Raw genomic sequence first — 22,250 nt, 5'->3', positions numbered from 1 at the left:
TCAATACCTCTTTATTGTCCCATCCACCAAATGTTTCCCAAATTCTTTAAGTTTGGAATCTTAAGCCTCGACCCCACAACCTGGGTGGGTGGATTCAATGGTGGAATAACACCATTCTCTATACTATGAGATTTCTTTGCATTTATGGTAGCAACTTGGCCATATACCATAGAAGATCTTTTGAAGCCACTACTAAAGATCTATGTATAGCCTCAAAAGCCCTTGCCATGAATCTATTTGATATGGATCTTTAGGTTTGACTTTCCAATCTTTGACACCATAAATAAGTTATAGACAACTATGCTGCTAGGGGAGCTAAGATCAAATCCCATCTCCATTGGATAGAGGTTGGTAATCAGGCTTCCAATGAATCTTTCAATGTCATTTGGGCTCACCATTCTATTGTGGGCATTAAATGCATAAATAAATACCAACAGAAACTTTATGACTTGCCTAGCATCATTCAAGATTTTGTGCGTCACTATGAGAGGTCTTCATTGCTTAGGGATCCTTTACAACATGTGACTAGGCTCTTCAAGCTTGCCTTATTGTTACTCCCAACAGGCTTGCTCCTGAGCAATATGACTTTTGTGAGAAAAAGCTCATGCTTGCTAAGCTTAAGGAAGTTGTCATCTCCATGTCAAATGATAAAGGCCCTGGTTGTGATAGTTTCACATGTGAATTTTACAAAATCCTATGGGAAGATATTGGCCCTAATCTACATTGAGTGTATCAAGAAGCTTACAATTCTTATTCCCTAAGCAAAATTATTAGTAAATTTAATATCAAATTCATACCTAAAGCCGGTGATCCTGAGGAAATTTGCAATTGGAGGCCTGTTACTTTTCTAAATGTCTCCTACAAGATTATTGCTAAAGCTCTCTCCATTAAAATTTGGCATCTACTCCCTAAGATTGTTCACCCTAAGAAAATTGGCTTCATTAAGTCCAGATACATTCTGAATAATATTTTTTTTTTTGGGAAGGTATGGAGTGGTCTCAATAGTCCAAATAGTAGACCTTATTTCTTAAGATTGATTTTGCCAAAGCCTATGACTAGATTGAATGGACTTCCATTTTGGCAATACATCAAGTGCTACTATTTGGCCTAGTCTTCATGCAATTAGTTTAGATGCTCATTGGTGATGCCTCTACTTTTATTACCATAAATGGTTGGCAATCTAAAGCCTTTGGGCTCTACAAATCTATTTTTCATGGCTTCCCTTTAGTGTCTTCTCTTTATGTGTTGGCAACTGAAGGATTTGACTATCTTCTTGCTAACACTATCTCTTGGGGTTTGGTGTTTGGCATTTCTCTTCAGGATTCCACTACATAGCTTGTGAATGGCCATTTTGTTGATGATTCCTTTCTCACCCTTTTGGAGGATGAGGATAATATTTCCAATACCTTACAATTATTGGATACTTTTTGCCTTGCCTCTGGGTTTGTCATCCTAGGGCACAAGACCCTTTGTTATAAATAATCCTTTTTCTAGGCCCTCAATGGTTTCAGTGCTATGGGTGGAAATGGGTTCAACTTGGTGAAATATTTACATTTTTGGGCATCCCATTTTCTTTTCAAGCCTCTCTTGTGGAGCTATGGAATGTTGTCTTGGTAAAAATTGAGAAGAAATTGGACTATTGGATCACCAAGCCTCTCTCCCTTATAAGAAAGTTTTAGATTTTCTCCAAAGTGTTGGCTACTATGTATGTCTACTACTCCTCATGTTGGGCCCCTTCCAAGGCTTCCTACCTCAAGTTTGAGGATCTCTTATGAGATTTCCTCTAGGCCTTTGATGTTGTGCATCATGGCTTTCATAGAGTTTCTTTGGATTTCTATTGTTTCCCCAAAGACTCAAGTGGTCTTGGACTACTTTCCACTTGCAGATAGGGGATTGCCCTCTCTACTAAGTGGGTCATTCAGACTTTCACTAGTGATGAGGCCTAGAAATTATTATTGCAATATTACATATCTTTAGAATTTCCAATTAATTGGCCTACTTGGAAGGGGATTGGCTTTCAAACCCTTCTCATGACCACTAAACCTATGCAAATTTAGGGTATCTTTGTTGCCAAAAGCATTTGGAAACCCTAGGAAGCCATCAAGTTTTGGGATCTTTATTAACCAACAAAGCTTGTGGTGATCTCCCTTTTTTTTTGTTCAAGGTGTTCCATTGGCTAAAGTTCAAGGAGCTAGTGCACTATGCTTATTTCAAAGGGGAATCAAGATGTCCAAAGATTTTTTTTCCTAGGTTACCATGATCCTTTTTGCTCATGGTAGGACCTGCAAGTTTAGTTCATGCTTATCTATCCATATTGATAGACAATTAATCTTCTAGTTTCTACAGTGCCTATTAGCCATATTTGCCCTTATGCCAAAATTTGAGTTTTCCTATCAAACATGTCCAATGGTCGTACATTTTCAAATATTCAAATGATCAAATGTTATATAAGGATCTATTTAAAACTTTGGCCATATCTTTTTACCCTAAGTCTCATGGTCTTATTTTTATGTTATGTCTTTGAAACATTTTAAGTTGAGACCGTGTGATCACACTTTGGTTTGCATAGTAACTATAGGTTAAGCATTAACTAGAGTTCAAGTGGCAAAGGCATGATGGCATTGTGTTCACATCATTATAGAGTTAGTTGGTTCAACCAAGGTTAGGGTTGTAATAGGGGGACTGCATTATTTTCACTCAATCACTAGGTTAATTTGATAGACCATGGTTTAAGTTGTGGCGATGCACTAAGGATAAAAACCTTCAGTGTTTTAGAAATGCATTTCATAATGTTAGTTTTTTTAGATCTGTGGCCAGTATGCTATTGCAACATGTTAAGAAGGAACTATGGTTAGAGTTGTGATCAAGAGATTTCCTTTGTTTCACTTGGTCACAAGGTTAAGAGGTGAACCTCAGGTTAGAGAAGTAATAGTGTGAATGTGGTTAGGATCTTAGTTTCACAAGGTTGCAATGGTCAGTTGAAAAATTTGAAGACAAGCTGCAAAGCAGCAATAGAGAGTTGGTCATGGTTTTGCAAGTAACAACTATTACTGAAGAAAGGTGGTGGTGAAGCTATGAGCATGGGTGGTCAAACATGAAATACAAGGTTGAATGTTGGTAGAGTGGTAGAATGATAAAGGATGATTGGTCCATGTTGCAAGGCCTGAAGGTTGACTCTAGGTTGATCGATTACATAGCTGATTTGGCATACTTATGATAGAGGAAGCAACTCTTGATGATAGATCTAATCTTTTTGATCTCTTGCAACCACTTTCATCATTCCCCAGGTCTGATAAATGTGAAAGAACACTCCATTACTACCTGTTGATCCATCTACTCAGTCATAAGTTAATGGCCACTGTTCTTGACCTCTCAGAGCTTTGTTTTGTGGACAAGTGAATTTCCAACATCCAGATTTGTACCATGATTAGGTATTTTCTAGATTTGTAGTAGTGGTTGGATGTAGTGGTTGTGAAGTAACTCTCAGTTAAAAACATCTGAGTTATGAGTAAGCTATAAAAGCTCATTTTGTGACCCCTCTAGGGGCTAGTCAATTTTTCTCTATTTTTCCTTGGTATTCTTTGGCATGCACATTGTAAATTCCCTTTGCCTCTGAACTATTTATAATATTTTGCCTTATCTCTTTCAGCTATTGATGTACTATACAAGACCTATTTTCCTCTCTTCAATTTTTTGTGGCTATTTGAAATTTGCATGATTGTATCTCTTTTGACCTGTAAATGACATATAAGTGAACTCTCTTCTTCCTTTTGTTATTCATGTTGGTTTTTTGATCTGCATGTGATTGTTGGATTTAAACAAGTCTAGATCTGTATATCTTTGATGTCATAAAAATTCAAGTGTGCATATATGGGAAGAGATAGGATTGATTCTCTATTTTGGTGCATCACCTCCTTAGAATAGATTAGATAGTTTCTCTCATATATTCCTTCTCCCTTTTCCTCTCTAAGCATAATTTAGGTGCATCTTGATAGAAAAGGAAGCTAGCCTTCTCCAAAGACTCAACCTAATAGTTCAATTCTCATAGCTTGGAGGTTGTTTCCATGTTTTACAAGGTTGTCCTTGGATTAAAACTTTGGACAAGGGTGCAAGCTTTTTTCACAAAAGTTTTGGGCACACCTAGTGAGATAGACTCTTGAAGCTTTATAAGTCTATTGGTTTCCAAGAAAAGTTCTAATATGTGCTGAGAATATAATGCTACTCTCAATATTTTCAGGCCTCCAAGAGGTTCATTTTCAAGTACTTGGCAACTCTATCCTACAATATATCTAGTTTCTAGACAAAGTTGTTGTGATTTATGCCGAAAGATGAAACAAGGGCCCTAGAGGTAAGTTCCAACATTCAGACCTTTCATTTTCAAATAAAATGCTAGGGTAACTCTATCATTAGTTAGGAGTGCAACAGTGACACATGCCCCTACAAGATCCATCTCCACTACTCCTATTGTTAAAACTCAGCCTAGAATACCATCTACTGATATCAATAGGTCACTTTTTTACATGGCTATAGCTCATGCTCTCACCATGTTTAATGGTGGAAGTCCTCTCCTATTAGCCCAAAGACATAACATACCAATATCAGCTATTAAAAATATACCTAAGTTTACTATTGAAACTTCTATTTCCCCCTTAGAACATATTCAAGAGGTTGCAATGTTTGTAATATACATGGAATATCTAAGGATGATGTTTTTGTTAGGCTCCTAGATTCATCCTTGAAAGGAAAAGCACTACAGTGGTATAGAGGTTTTCCTCATAAAACTCTATTACTGATTGGGATGGGTTAGGAATAGGACTTTGTAAGAATTTTGAGGATAAAAGTGATCACCTATCACTTTTGGAGCAACTGACAACTATCAAGAGGGCACCCCATGAATATATGACAAATTTTAATTATAGATTTTAGAAGACATGGGATAGAATACCCACTACAATAAAGCCTTCTCTAGGTAATGCATTATTGTATTACCTTAGAGCCTTCAACAATGATATTGCTACCACTCTGCAATCTATGGGAGGGGACACTTTACCAAATGCTTATGAGGTTTCCATAAGAGAATAAAATATCTTGATACAAGGAGGGAAGTTATCTCCAAGACCTCCAATACCCTTTTTTCTTGGCATGCCCAATCATTAGCCTACTATAGTCCCTATTCACACTTCCTACACAAGTCAACCTCTTATTGTGGTCCTAATACCTTCCACATCCTCTAATAGAGTTGATAGGATTGATGCCATCATGTAGACATTGATGCAAAATATGAATAAGAGGATGTAAGATCAAGAAAAGAAGATGGAGGACAAAAATGCAGTAGTGTAAAAAATAAGTAATGAGCTGGTGACTATGAAGAGGTAACAAGCTCAAAATAATTTACCTCCCCAACTTCAGTATCAAATTCCCATACATAATTGATCCCCAAACTAAATTCATGTTCCCTACAATTAGAATAGACCTATCAACAACACCTAGACTACAAACACCAACCTAAATAGGGCTTTAGTCCCTTAGAACAATCTTGCTCAAGATCAAGATTTATGCTCTTCTTGTAACTACTCCTATGTATATCATATGTATCAAAAGGCATAATCTTACTTGGCATTAACTACACCAAAAAAAGTAGTTTCCCAACAACACAATGCTAATCAACTTGTTGATGCTTTTTAGAAAGGTGGTTATTCTTTCATGAATCATAAGGTGGAAGAGCATTATAATATACACTAGGATTCCTACACTTACAACACTAGGAGCAAGAGAAGAGTTGTTGAAGATGTTACTCCTCCTCCTCCTCCCAATTAGGCTTCAACATCAAGTGTAATACTTCATGTACAAGAAGTGGATTAGAAACATAGTGCTAATCGACCTGCTAATGCTCCTCAATAGCAAAGGAAAAACAAAAGCAGAGGAGATGTGAATGACCCTCAGATTGTTCTATCTCAACTTCCTCGCATGAAAATCCCAAGGTTTCTACCAAAGCACCTAATGTGTCATTTAGTGTGGTAGAATAGATGAAGAAGAAAAGTGTGAATGTTTCTATGTTGGATGTTGTTGCTACTATGCCATCATAGAAGAAGCTACTTTGGCAAGAATTGGATAGCATTGAACCAAAGGATAAAATGCCTAGCTTGAAGAGTACTATGAGTTTTGTACAACCATAAAAGGAGATAGAAATAAGTAAAAAGGTTACACCTCCTCCATTTTATGTTTCTCTTATTATAGGAGATAAGCTAGTCCACAATTGCATCATTGATTTAGGGGCTAGTAGTTCAGTAATGCCCAAGTGTGTTGTTGATATCTTAGAAATGAAAAATGAGCTCATCGTCAGGGATGTATTTTAGTTAGATGGTAGTACTATCAAGATTGTAGGAATCATTGAATGTTGAAACAACCCTACATGCATGCCCTGGTTGTACTATAGTTCAAGATATATCATTTGTTGAAGTTAACCCACACTTTTCCATCTGCCTTTCAACATATTTCATTGCCCAAATAGGCGGTTACATATCCTCTGATTAGTCATACATGTTTTTTAGAACAAGATATAGGACTAAAGCTTCAATCAAAGTAGAGCCCTTATCCCTCCATCATATTGAGCTATACACTCCTAATCTCATCAATATGAACTGCACCATCTTAGAGATATAAGAAAATGACATAGAAAATGAGCCTACCACTTCCTAGCAGAGATGCCTAATTTTTGCTTAGATGAATGGACTAATGCATATTAGTTTGATCCTATATCAGAAACCTTGGCGATAGGCCTTGGTACTTATTGTATATTAGAAAAGGATTCTCTTGTCCCTAACCTTATAAAGAACAAAGAGGATACAAGTGGAATATGGAGCATGTACTTTGATGGATCAAGAAATAAAAATGGATCAGGAGTTGGTGTGATGTTGGTTTCTCTTGCACTAGAAATGTATTTTTTCTCATTTAGTCTTCAATTTAGTTGTACCAATAATGTGGCTAAGTAAGAAGCATTAATCCAAGGTCTTCTACTCACTCAAAAAAGAAGAATTCAAGTCTTAAGTGTATATGGAGAAAGCAAGCTGGTGGTTAAGCAGGTGAGAAATCAAAATATCACCAAGAATGGTTTGCTCAAGTCTTATAAATATAGAGTATGGGATTTTCTTGAAAGTTTCAATGCATTTAATATTTAGAGCATCCCTAAGAAAGAAAATAGACATACTAACATACTTTTAGCAGTGGGTGCATCTTATGATGTGCTAAGGAGCCTTTAAGATGAGAAGAAGCAGTAGATTAGAGTGGTAGTTAGGCCTACTATCCTTGATAATAATGTCAAGTGGCAAGTCTTTCAATTTGATGCATAAATTATAAGTTTCTTGCATAATTAAGTAGAGTTATCAAATAGAAATTAGTCAAGATTATGTGACTAGTATGGGGATCAGATCATCAATCTTAGTTCTAACAAGTTGCCTAAGAGCCTCATTAACTTAGAAAGTGTCATCAATCCTGATGACCAAGCAAGAGATAGATTACAAAGAAAGATGATCATATACCAATTGTTGTTTCTAATGGAAAGACTCTAAACATGGGGAAGGTATGTTATGAAATTGAGCAAGAAATTTTTGTTCATCTATGTCAAGAATTTAATGATGTACTTGCTTGGGCATATGATGATTTAAAATATTTTTACCCAGGTTTGTTTCAGCACACCATATATTTAGTTGATAATGTCAAACTTGTTAGGAAAAAATAGAGGCTAGTGAATCCTAAGATTGAGCCATTAATGAAAAAGGAGTTATCCAAGCTAATAGAGGCCAATATCATTTTCCCTATCAAGCACTCATCTTGGGTAGCCAACCTTGTCCCTATTAGGAAGAAGAGTGGAGAAATCAAACTATGTGTAGACTTCAGGGATCTTAACCAAGCCTCCCTTAAGGATCATAATCCCCTCCCTTACATGGAGAAAATATTGTCTAAGGTTACTAGTTCAAAGAGATTCTCTTTCTTGGATGGATTCTCTAGTTAAAATCAAGTGTTAGTCAAAGAGTCTAATAGATATAAGATTGCATTCACAAAAAAGTGGGGCACCTATGCCTAAAAAATGTCAGTGCCACATTTCAAAAGGCAATGGAGATGGCCTTTAAGAATATGATTGAAAGTTTTGTGCTAGTCTACCTTGATGATATCATAGTGTATTCAAAGAATGTGGTAGATGGCCATCTCAAACAAGTATTCATAAGATATAGAGAGTATGGAGTATCCTTGAATCCAAGGAAGTGTGTCTTACTAATCAAGGAAAATTGTTAGGAAACATTGTATCCAAGGATGGTATAACCATTGAGATAAAAATAATGAAAGCAATCCTTGCTCTCTCTCTTCCTAACCACAAGAAAGGTCTACAAAGGTTTCTTGGTAAAATAAATTGTGTGAGAATATTTATTCCTAATTTAGCTACCATGGTGAAACCTCTTACAACTATGCTTAAAAAGAATATGGTCTTCTCATGGACCAAGGAATGGAAAGAAAGTTTTGAAGAGATCAAAGCAGCCATAACCTCAACTCCTACTCTCATCAATCCAAAATTTGAGAGAGATTTATTTACACCTTGGGTGGTGAGTTAAGTATTTCTATTGTTTTGACTCAATTGAAAGATAAGAATGAATAACTGCATATTGCCTTCTTTAGTGAAGGGCTTAAAGAGTACGAAGACAAATACAACTATGTGGAGAAGCAATTCCTTGTAGTCATAAGAGTTTTGAAGAAATTTAGGCATCTTTCATCTCACAATAAGATCCATTTGCTAGTACCTTGTACCACTGTGAAAGACTTCCTTTTGAGCAAGGATATTAATGAGAAAAGGGTAGGTTGGATCACCAAAGTGATGGAGTATAATGTGGACATATAGATCACCAAGTTGGTAAGAGGGAAAGGGTTGTGCATGCAGATGATCTCATCTCAAGAATCAAATGCAGAAGTTGTCTTGGTGTTGATAGAACAATGGGAGGTGAGACATGATAACCTAAAGAGCTAGATAGATGACATCAAGACCTTTTTAGGAGGAAATGGATATCCTCAAGGATTGGATAAAGCTAAAAGAAGATAGATTATATTGAAGTCCATTGCTTATGCTATAGTTGATGGTATTCTCTTTAGGAAGGACTTTAATGGAGCTTTGTTAAGGCGTATTTGTGTAGATCAAGCAAAGAGAATGATTAAGGAGCTTCATGATGGTCTCAATGGTGGCCACTTTTCAGCAAGAAAAACTACTATGAAGATAATGAGAGTGAGATATTACTAGTCATCCTTGTTCAATGATTTTCATTGGTATGTCAGAAAATGTGAAAAATGTGCTTTATTTTCAGGTAAGCAGAGCCTTGCCACCCTCCCACTTCATTCTATCCAAGTTGATCAACCCTTTTCTCAATGGGGATTATATTTCATAAGACCTATTAATCCTCCCTCTAGCTCTAGTCATAAATGGATTCTAGCAACTACATATTAGTTTACCAAGTGGATAGAGACAAATGCATTAAAGGATGTTACTAAGAATTTAGTTGTTGAATTCTTAGATGGACTTGTCACAAGGTTTAGTGCCCCTTCCACCATAATTTCAATCAATACAAAATCTTTTGTTGGAGCTTAGATCTGTGCATGGGTAGTAGATCATGGCATATACTTGAGCACTTCTTCCAATTACTACCCCCATGGTAATGTCTTGGTTGATTCTTCCAATAAGAATTTGGTTAGAATCATTAAGAGGACTATTGAAGATAACCAAAGGTGTTGGCACAAAAAATTGAGAACTAACCTTTGGGCTGATAGAATAGCACCTAAAAGGGCTATTGGAAACTCACCTTTCATGTTGGTGTATGGCAGTGAAGCAAGGCTTCCTATCTCATTGGAGTTTTCATCCCTAGTATTAGCTCATTAATTGGAACTAATTGAAAATGATGTTATGTCTATAAGGATAGTAGAGTTGATGGAGCTAGAAGAAAAATGAAATCAAGGCATTCAAACCTTGGAAGCACACCAACAATAGATGAAGAAGAGTTTTGATAAAAAGGTTAAGTTTAGAATTTTTAGAGAGGGTGACCTTGTGTTAAAGTGTGACGCAGATAGACAAAATCTAGGAAGCACTCAAAATTTGATGCACTATGGAGTGGTCCCTATGTGATTATCAGTTGCAAGAACACTAATGTTTTCTAGTTAAGTAGGCCTAATGGTAAAATCTTGCCTATTCCATTTAATGGAATATATCTCAAGCCCTGTTTCTGATAGAAATAAATGTTTCATGTATATAGTTAGTTAGTTAGTTTCATATTCTTTCTTGTTTCCCAAAAAGTGCAAGAGTGCATATTTTGTTACAAAGAGTTTGGTTCCTATTTTGTAGTTGCATAGAGCAGTTTTGAGGGTTTTGCTGGGTGGATCTTCATGTTTTCTATGACTTTGTTGACCAATGGATGTATAGGATACTAGTCCATGCATTCCATGCATAGTAGGAATGCATCCCCTCTAAGTCACCAAAATTGCTAGCCATATTTTCTCTCTTGCCAAAATTTGAGTTTTCCTATAAAACATGTCCAATAGTCATACTTTTTTAAATATCCAAATGATTAAATGTTATATAAGGATCTATTTAAAACTTTGGACATATCTTTTTACCCTAAGTCTCACGGCCTTATTTTCATGTTATGCCTTTGTAACATTTTAAGTTTCTACCATGCAATCACCCTTTGGTTCACATAGTCATAGTAGGTTAAGCATTAACTAGAGTTCAAGTGGCAAAGGTGTGATGACATTGTGTTCACATCATAGTAGAGTTAGTTGGCTCACCAAGGTCAAGGTCCTGATAGAGAAATTACATTATTTTCACTTAATCACAAGGTTAATTTGATAGACCATGGTTTAAGTTGTGGCAGTGCGATAAGGGCAAAACTTCAGTGTTTTAGAAATGCATTTTGCACCGTTATTTTTTTTAGATCTATGGCTAGTGCGCTATTATAGTGTGTTAAGAAGGAACTATAGTTAGAGTTGTGATCAAGTGATTTCCTTTTTTTCACTTGGTCACAAGGTTGAGAAGTGAACCTCGGGTCAGAGTAGCAATAGTATGAGTGTGGTTAGGATCTTAGTTTCACAAGGTCACAATGGTCAATGGCAAATGTTGAAGAAAATCTTTGAAGCAATGATAGAGAGTTGGTCGTGGTTTTGCAAGTAATAATTGTTAATAAATAAAGGTGATGGTGAAGCTGTGAGCACAAGTAGTCAAACATGAAACATAAAGTTGAATGTTAGCAGACTAGTAGAATGATAAAGGATGATTGGTCCATGTGGCAAGGCCTAAAGGTTGACTCTAGGTTGACCAATTACACAACTAATTTGGCATATTTATGATAGAGGAAGTGGCTCTTTGATGATAGATCTAATCTTTTTGATCTCCTGCAACCACTTTCATCATTCCTTAGGTCTGATAAATGTGAAAGAATACTGCATCACTACCTATTGATCCATCTACTTAGTCAAAAGTCAATGACTATCATTCTTGACCTCTCAGAGCTTTGTTTGGTGGACAAGTGAATTTCCAGCATCTAGATTTGTACCATGATAAAATATTTTCCAGATTTGTAGTAGTGGTTGGATGGAGTGGTGTGAACTAACTCTTAGTCAGAAACATCTGAGTTATGCTTAAGCTATAAAAGCACATTTTGTGACCCCTCTAGTGGCTGGTCAACTTTTCTCTATTTTTCCTTGGCATGCTTTGGAATGCACATTCTAAATTCCCTTTTCCTTGTAACTATTTATGGTATTATTCGTTATCTCTTTCAGCCATTGATTTACTTTGAAAGACCTATTTGCCTCTCTTCAATGTTTTGTGGCTATCTACAATTTGCATGATTGTATTTCTTTTGACCTGTAAATGACATATAAGTGAACTATCTTCTTTCTTGTCTTATTCATGTTGTTTGTCTAATCTCCATGTGATTATTAGATTTAAACATGTCTAGATCTATATATCTTTGATGTCACAACAATTCAAGTGTGCATATATGGGCAGAGATAATATTAAACACTCTATTTTGGTGCGTCACCTCCTTAGAATAGATTAGGTAGTTTCTTTCATGTATTCCTTCTACATTTTCCTCTCTAAGTGTAGTTTAGGTGCATCTTGATAGCAAAGGAAGGTAGCCTTCTCTAGCGACTCAACTTCATAGTTTAAGTCCCATATCTTGGAGGTTGTTTTCATGTTTCACAAGGTTGCAATTTGGTAAAACTTTGGACAAGGGTGCAAGTTTTTGTAACAAAAGTGTCTCCCCATTTGTTATAGAAGCTTGTAATTCACTCATCTTGCCCTTGGTTGAAATATTGGAAGTGGTATCTTTACACTCCTATGACCAGTTAAAAACCTAGGTTGGGCTATCGGTGGCTAGTTCCCCATATTTCGATGGTTGATACTCTCAATCAACATTGAGATTTGAAATCCTCTCACAAGACTTGGAGTCTTAGATTTTCCATAGTTTGGAATGCCATCACAGAGCCAAAAATGGCTCACTTTTCCTTGTGCCTCCTTTTCTAGGGGCTTTCTTTTGGCCCTTAGCTTTGACATCTGGGAGTCCTAGACCCTAGATGTCCTTTTTGTGGTCAGTTGAAAACCTTCTTGCACATTTTTTTCTTTTGCAAGTGAGGCCAAAACTATTAGCTCTGGATCCATGTTTTTTTAAATTCTTTCCACTTAGAGGCTTTTACATGGCATATGGTTGTGTTGGGAGATTTTCCCAAGCTTCCTTTCAAGTACTCCCAATTATGGCATGCTTTCATAATGGAGATTTTAATTACTATTCGGAAGGACCGTAATGTTGTTTTATTCTCTCACAACTTTCTTGGTATACATGTTTCTATGTACTCTAAAGCATGCATATATAATAGTGTTATGATGTAGATTCAAGTACATATAGATAAGGTCACTCACCTATAGTAGCTTTTAGAAATTTGGGGAAATGCCTCTTGTACAGTTTCCAAGGTGCCACTAGATGCCCTGTATGGTGAACTCCTCCTCGTAGTTGTTAGAGAGGCTAGAATAGTTTTGTGTGCCACTCACATACTCCCAAATTGTAGCCTCATCATCACTCTCCCAAAGGAAGTTTTGATGGTCGCTACCACTCATCCTTGCCTTCGCAAAGGTTTGGCACAAGTTGGTCCCTTGTGGATCCCTGTACTACCCCTAATGTGGACTAGCTTTTTTCTCATAAAGACCTCAAGTGAGCTTTCCCTTAGCTAGACTTAGCTATCTCTTTGCCTAGGCTGGAGGGATAAAAGGAAATTAATGATGTTGTTGTTGCCCCTATTGATGGTTGGGCTCCCACTAATCCAACTACCAACCCTAAGGACTTTTGGGGTTTTGATGATAACGATCCTCTCTCCGCTGGCACTACTCTTGCAGCCTGATGGCTTTCTATTTTCTATTAATGTTTTTTTAATGAATATTTGTTTTATCTGGCTTTATTCTAAGTGAACTCATAGAGTGATCTTGTATCCCCCAACCCCTTTTTTGTGGATATGTATCTTTAATATTTAATTAATAGGAAAGGTCGATTCATCAAAAAAAAGGTTAGCTTAGAATCCCTGCTGAATTAAATCTTTATACAAATATACCTTCCAAATTGAGTGCCTTAATCAAAGCTTGATGTTTCAATTTTATAATTAGATATATCTGCATTAATTTTTATTAATGTTGAGTTTTTATATTTGTCCATGGTTTTTCCTTTTAGATCTAGTTTGAAATCATAATAAAATAAAATCACATCTATGCAACTCAATTTTCTAGAATAAAAACTTGGATTTAGTTTGTGTGATTAGTTTATAACGCATATTCTTCCTCGGGTGTAATTGGCACCTAAACATAGCCAATTATGTTCTATAATCATGTAATGTCTAGACATTTAGTTATAATGATTCTTAACAAGTATTAAAATGATATTAAAAAGTATCAATAGTAAAGAATGTATTTTAATTACTGATTGGGTTGGTACTTATAATATATGCGATGGAAAAAAAATCCAACTACCTAGTCAGCAATGTCTTAAAGAATTATGATGACAACTATTCAATTGTGGAGAAGGTCAAACTGCAATAATTAAAATACAATAGTAGTAAAACTTTATTGAAAAAATAGTGACTCCATTAAGACGAGAAGGCATGTTGTTAACATTTACCATGTATACCAATCATAAGCTATGATTCATAAAAAATAGCACTTGTATTTTAATTAGTAAAACTTTATTGAAAAAATAGTGACTCCATTAAGACGAGAAGGCATGTTGTTAACATTTACCATGTATACCAATCATAAGCTATGGTTCATAAAAAATAGCACTTGTACCCGCAGGTCCAAGATTATGTTGATTATTTGGCTTGAGATTGTCTTCTCAAGGAATGATTGACAAAATATTGCACAACAATTAAACTTATGTATCTAATTAGTGGAATTTTTCATTTCTTCTTTTTCTTGGAGTGATAATTCCTTTGAAGCTTCCTTGGTTGATTGTCATGGCTCGGTAGTCCTATTTACATAAATGGATAAACATACAACTGTCATCTACCGCTATCAAGTATAATAATAAATTGATCATAACAACATAAAATCACTCTCATTTCAAAAAACTTCATGGAATAGGTTGGTTTGTAACCCTAACATTTGTGTTCAATTGGACTAATGTGCCTATTTTAGTATCTAGAAACAATTCCCATTGCTAAGAAATCTTTGTTGCAATGAATTGCTAAGAAACATTATTGTAATTGGGATTTCCAGGTTTTGAACATATGACATGAAAATATCTTTCCGAAAAGACCACAATAAGCCATGAGAGCTGATTATTAAAATGGCTCAAGGTTGGTTGTGTCATTCTAAAGAATAATATGGAAAATTTCTTACATGTGCACAGAGTGCAAAGTTTGCAAAGCATGTAAAAATAGGGAATTATAATGTAATGGAGATTATCATAGAATCACTTAGCTAGCAATATAAAAGAAAAATCAACTTACTCGGCATCTCCAAAATTGGTTGCCTTCTTCTTATGCTAGATACAAAAAAGCTCACATCAACGATGCTTGTCAAAGAGCCAAAATAAAGTTTGGGTGAATATGGCTAGCAAGCTACATTTGGGTCATGTTGGATAGCGTGCAACTTTTAATTGGAAGGATGCTATTGTAAGACCCACATGCGTACCCTACTTTAGATTTCATAATATGAATGCGATTAGGAGTTAATTAGAGTATGATGGACATTTTTATTACTAATGATTATTTATGGGATCCTATTAGAGACTAAGAAGACTTTGGTTATGATAAGTGTAATAACCATTAAATAAATTTAGATGGAATAACTAAGATCACTTGAAAATGAAACTCTATATGTTCAATCTAGGGACTTGATCAAAGGAGTTACAGAACAGTTCACTAGCCAAATTAGGGAAGATGAATTAACATTTTCTCTTCTAGGAGATAACAATGAATGTAGATTCAAATGCGAACAAGACATATGATTACATTTGAAACTTGGGTTTAAAGTACAATGACACAATTATGGAAACATTCTAACAGTTTGAAGAATTAACCCTAAGGGATATTGCTAGGATTGTCGACATGTTTAGCTTGATTAAAAGAATACTAGTTAACAAGTTTGCATATTAGTGATTTTCACTTAGGACATATATACTAAGGTCCATTTTATATGTTTTAATGATTTAGTAGTTATGACTTTAGTGTTTCCTGATTATAAGTACGGTAATAGAGTTTAGAATGGTAATTTTGTTATGATAAGAAAGATAAATGTTGATACCCATATGTTGATATTGCAATGTTTTGAATATAAATCAAATGAAAGTTAATTATATATGTACTGAGATGAAATTTAAATGAATATAACATTGCAATGCTTCTTTTTATAGTATTTAGGAAGGAAATGATTAGATGAAGTTAAAAGTATATGTTAATGAGCATTATGAGACATTGGATTTATTCTGCACTTATCAGTATGTATTTGTATAGTATTTTATCAAGCTACTAATGTTTAAGTTGAGTGTGCAGGAGAGTTGAACCATGAAGATAATTGTTGGAAACAAGGTTCAATCTTATGTGAACACGGTAAAGCCAAGGTGAATCTTTGGAAGATTCAAAACCTCATTGTATTGTGTTTATTTCGTAATGTGAATATGCATGAGTGTTATAGTTAGAGAGCATGATTAATTAAGGACATGTCATCGTGATGTGTAAAGTGTTTTAATGTGTGGGTGTGTCATTTGACACTTGTATTGTCTATGTGAAAATGACATGTCAAATAGGATTCTTTGGCATGAAGTCACTTAACCTAAGCCTAATCCTCATTATGAAATCAATTAACCCACCTTGGAGAGTGTTAGGAAGAGTCACCTTCTTAATGAAATTCAAGTTATAAGTTGATAGGAACTTTAGAGAGCCTAAAGTGATACCCAAGTGTTAATTTTGTGAAAATAAGTTACCCAAATGGTAATAGTATGGGTTGGGGGTTTAAATATAATCATAAGTGGGTCTAGGGGATCTAGGGGATCCTCAAAAATAGTCATTTCCAAGCCAATTCGAAAATCATATTGTCACATGACTTCTTCCCTCATTACACCACTTGGTTAAGTTCTTATTGGTGGGAAGATACAAGAAAGTAAGAGGGGTAGGTGAGAATAAAAGTGGAGGTCTTTATAGGGAGCTTGTACCAACCTTGGGGATTATTCACCCACTCTCTAATGGTACATACAGGTAGGTTTTGGAAGAGGAAGCTTGGAAGCCAAGGAAGGAATGATCTTGATCACCATTTGACAACCATAGCTTGGAAGAAGGTTAGTGCTTCATGCCATGTTTTCTTCATCTCATGAAGTTTAAGTTGGAAATTGTAACAGTGTTTCTTCTAGGATCATGTGTGTGATATGGAATTTTGCATTGTCATTGAAATCTTTGTGTTGTGGTGGTGTATATTGTTTCTTGAATTCTCGTGGTGGTTCTTGGTTGGTTTTCTTGTTTTGTTTGGATGTTGAAATCTATTCATGGGTGTGAAGGCTTCACTCACCCTTGGGAGGGAAGAGTGAGCCTTTGGTGGAGGGGTTAGTTGGGCTTGAAATATAGTTGAGAACCTTGGAGTATGGGCTCCATTGTATGCCATATTCATTCATAACTTGTTATGGACAATAAGGAGAATGATGGTGTGGTAAGAAGGTTGATGAAGTATGTAAATCTAAGGATGCTTAGGTTGATGGTAGTATGATTGAAGGATGTTTGTGAAAGCCTCGAAAGGGCATAAAATTTGTTGTTTTGTGAAAGCCTCGAAAGGGCATGAAAATTGTTGTTATAGATTCGGTATGTTATGGCAAGTCTCCTAATTGAAATCCCACCTTCACCCAATGTTTATGATTCCATTTGTGAATCATTGTGAAAACCTTGGTTGGGGTTGTAAATGTGTGATCATGTTAGTTCATGTTTTTGTGATGACGTTTGGATGAATCCCAGTTGAACCTTGTTTCCCCTAGCGCGGGGGTGGTCTCCTTGAGGCCTAGGTTGGGAGGTGAGCCTCCATGGTTCTTTTTTTTAACTCTCATTTGCAAGTCCTTCTTGGATGTTCTTGACAAGTTGGAGCTCTCAATGTTTTCCATGTGCATAAGAGATGAAAATATTCTTGTTGTATTTTGAGTTAAAGCTATGAGTGAAACTCCATCCTCTTGTGTGTGTTAAATGTATTGCAAGAGTAATTTTATTGCTTCTCATTTTCGAGAAGATTGGGAGGAACATCTAAGTTAGTGAGTAATATTTCCATCGTATTAGCATATTAAAGTGATCTCACCACCTTTGTATGTAAAGGAAGAATCATCGATGGAAACATGTATGTGTGTGTAAGGAGCTAAGTTATCTTGGTGCTTTAAGTTAATGTGCTTCTTCATGTCTATTTAGATTGCAAGATTTATTCTAATTATCATGAAAGAATAGAAATAACCAGAAGTATTAGATCACGTAATGGTATTGGATTGATAATGTTATTTCAATTCTCTTGAATAATTAATGTACATGAATATTTGATATGTATCCTTATAGGTGAATACAATATTAGCTCCTGAGTAAATGATTACCAATTCCCATTACTCATAGAATTGAATCATTCAGTTTGGTTCATCTAAGACTGCTAACATGGTTTCTATATGTGTTTTTTTAAAAATGAGTTATCTGTTCAAATGATCCAATAAGCTCATTAATCTAAATTGTAATAACAAATCTAATAACTCCTAATATATCACTGCAATAATCTATGATGGATGTCCTAAACTAAAGGAGAAGAAAATCAAATAGAAGATATAAAATGCAAAGAACATTAAAAAAAATACTGCTGAAAGTGCTCATTTTATCCCTCTGGAATTTATATGGAAAGGAAAATAAATAACCTCCTCCCATTACAGAGCATTATTTTAATGAATAGGAACCTACCTAGGACTCTAAAAGATTAGACACTCCTAGCTAGAAACAAGTTCAACAAGAAATAGTATAGAAAAAACAAATATAATAAAAATATAGTAATGCTATATTAAATGTGACATTTGACTTGAGACAACCCTATGATCTAAGGTTCCATCTTTCTATATCTATGAACAAGGTTTAAAAATAAAATAAGGGCAATAAATACCAAGTCAGAAATTATCCCTAAGCACCTACATCTTGGCATGAAGGAGGAGTACTTGACACATTAATTGCTGCTGACAATGTCGAAAAACTTCTCCTCCTTGGAAAACAACCATTCTCCTAAGTTCAAAAAAAAGAAAAGATGATATTTATGGTGGAGGTTGCTTTGGAGAGCACACACACTCTCCCACTTTCTTCCCACCTACCTCCACTCACACATAGGCAACAACAAGGCAGATGGGAAGCAAATTTAATATGATATGTTAAACTCATTAAAATGTTGCCATGTCCAAGTCGCCTAGAAAGGAAAAGGTAAGGGAAAAAGGATATTAGATTGTGTGATGTGACACTTGCTCTAAATCAACCTTGCAAGGACACCTAGCTTATGTGACTAGGGACATGTTAGCAATTTAGGTGGGAAACATAGGTAGGATTAGTGTTGAAATTGGCATAGTTAGAAAATTATAGTATGTAATAAATATGATATAGAGTTAGAAGAGAGTAAGATATAGAAAGTTTGAAGGTTTTTTTAAAAAAGTAACTATATATGTATTCATGGAGGATTAGAATATTAGTTTTACCCTCCTTTGATTTTATTTTCTTTTGATTTTATTTTGCCACATGAATTAACAAGTTATGCTTATAGTGAATATTGATATATAAGTTAGTTTTAGTTCTTTAATCTTTTCAATGGTAACATAAATATGTCGTTAATTTTTAAGGTATTTGATCATAGCATAAAGGGATTATAGATATTTGGGGATGAAATGGGAAGATATATATATATATATATATCATATTATTTAGTGATTATTTTGGATGAGAATAGTATAAATAGGAAGGGCACTCAACTTTAAATAAGTTGGTGAATAGTTTCCTGGTCATTGCTAATGTTATTAGCCATAATTCATGACAATCTGAGTTAGGTGTAAGGAGGAATGAGATTAGATGGTAATTGAATCTGATTATGATTATCCTATAATTTTAAGTATAGTAGCTTTGTGTTAATATTAAATAATAATACTGTTAGCATTTAAATGAAAGATGTAGAATACGAATAGAAGGTATAGGTATACTTAAGATATAATTATAATATTAGTTAACTAATAATATTAAAAATAATAATAATTAATATCATGATAACCCTAATACTAATAGACATAAATTTATTAATACTTCATCTTCTCATCGCAATCCTCAGTGATATCACCGCTATATTAACATAATTCGAATCACACCTGCACATCAGAGTGTCTCAGTTTGAGTGCAGAAGAATAAGAGCTCGTGATCTAAACTCCGAGTGGAGCAATCTTGATCCGTTAGCAAACTTAAACAACTCCAAGTTTAAGTATGGATAATGTATCCTCTTATCTAATCAAAAAATTTAGAATAGTCAAGCAATTTTTGAATCTTCATCATAAACTATAATGTTAAAATGCAACTCACACATTTAGCTATATAGAGTAACGGACTAGTATTACCACAACCTGATAGGAGTGTGAACCCTTTCATAGTGTACACCAAATCATTCAACTAAACAATAAACGTTAACATATCTTTTAAAAAAAAAAAAATTAAATGGGTTGTGTTCCTCCGTTAAAGTTGAGGGCATAACATTGTATGTGTTTTCCCATTCAAATTCAGGGCATGATAGCTATATGTGGACATAGACAAAGAGATTCTTCTGAAGGCATTGCCTTTGTAGTTTTATTTATTTTTAATATTTATTGTATGCAAAACTTCATTATTTCCCATCAAAGGGATTGAAGTAAAGGGCTTGGAGTAATGTAACTATTTTTAGCAACAAATTTGTAGATATGTTTCATATAGATAATTTGGTTTTAGTTTTTGTTTAGGAGAGAGTGATTTTGGAAGACGTTATCATATTACTTTGGGAGACAATGATTTTAGAAGATGTCATTTATTTTTAAAAATGGGAGGATTAACTTGTGTATAGAAAAACCTTTAGGTCTATGGTGGTCATTGACTAATCCTGAGTTGAGCTAGTTACTTAGCTAATAGGCTTTCCTTTTGGAGTTCGCTCCAACTAAATTTTGTCTTACACCGGTCAAAATGTATTGCACATTTGCTAGAATTTTCCAGATTTTGACTCACGCCTGCAAATAAAATACCAAGAAAAAAAACTAAGGCTTTATATTTGATTTTTTGAGCATATCTTTCTATAATCATAAAAGCCATGATCTTGTGATCCTACAATCTTGAAAGATGAAGAAAATATTTGAGAAATCTTATCCATGGATATGGGGGTATGATAAGATCATGGTCATTGATAGCCTGTCCAACACACCATTTAACTCAACTCATGCACTACATTTTCCACTTTTCCTAAATTCTACATTTAGTCATCGACAACCAATTTCAATCAACTAAGTGTTGGTTGAGTGGGTTTGTGCAAGTTGAGTGGGTGAATGCAAGCTGAGTAGGTGAGTGGAGAAAGTGTGTTCTCCACTCATCCACCTCATGTAGACAAATTAGATTTGAATTAATCTAATGTATTTGTTTTCTTCTTCACTCAAGCAGATCCTGCAAGATTTAGATTTACCCATGAAAATTCATTCATAAGTTTGTTACACCTTCAGAAAAAATCAAGGGATCAATATTTTTCTTTCAATATGTGGTTTAGATTTTTCTTTTCTTGAATTGCATGTATGTTTCATTTGAAAATTCTTTTGGTCAGTACCTATAGTTGATTACATAAGTTTGCACCATTGCTTCATTGTGGTAAGCTTCACTCGTTTGGAATCATCTTATCTTTTAATAATTCTTTTCTATCATGCCCAAACTACGAGGCAAGAACACAATTTTAAAAAAAAATAATAATTAGAATGCTCAAGTTTGATATGTTTGCGATCTCAGTTTAAGAAAAAGGATTCATTACATTTCATCTTAAGTTTATAAACTTGTGGAGGAATACATCGTTAAGATTTTGAAATTTTTGTTAAAAGATTTATATCGATCATTAATCACGTTATTACATTAATTTCTCAACAATATATTAAAAAATTATTTAAATAACAATGTCAATGAATTCGAGTTTAAAATTAATTGAAAATATCTAATCAAGTTCAACTATAAATCTCTTAGACAATTATCAATTGACAATTTAACCGATATTGAAAAGTCACTTTAAGAAAAATAATTAACTAAATTCTAACTAATAATGAAATTAAAACTTTCTAAATTAATTAAACAACTAAATTAATTTAAAACTAAACTAACTAAATCTAATACCTTCTATCTAAAAAGAAACTTTATTAATTTAAAATAACATTTCATAAATTTAACATAAATCTAAACTTATTTAAATTTAAACTAACTAACTAAATCATACTAATAACTAATACCACTAATATATATAAAATTTTAAAACAAAAACTTTTAACAAATAACAATTAAACAACAAAATTAAAACTTTAAAACTTAAATAAAATTAAAACTATCTCCTAGTACTATAATCCAAACTAAATTACAATTTAAACTAACTTAAATTTTAAATCTAATACTAAACTAAACTAACCCAACAAAATAACTTAACACATAAACTAACATGCTAAAATTTA

General features: G+C 34.3%; 1 pseudogene; it reads left to right on the top strand.

Annotated features, from left to right (window-relative positions):
- Positions 1-22,250, top strand: part of LOC149572991 (MLO-like protein 10) — a 32,476-nt pseudogene that overhangs the window by 5,053 nt on the left and 5,173 nt on the right.

The sequence above is a fragment of the Cupressus sempervirens genome, chromosome 2 (genome assembly GCF_028749045.1).
Source record: "Cupressus sempervirens isolate cs-2001-9-10 chromosome 2, ASM2874904v1, whole genome shotgun sequence".
NCBI lineage: Eukaryota > Viridiplantae > Streptophyta > Pinopsida > Cupressales > Cupressaceae > Cupressus > Cupressus sempervirens.
This window is presented reverse-complemented; position numbering and strand designations above follow the sequence as displayed.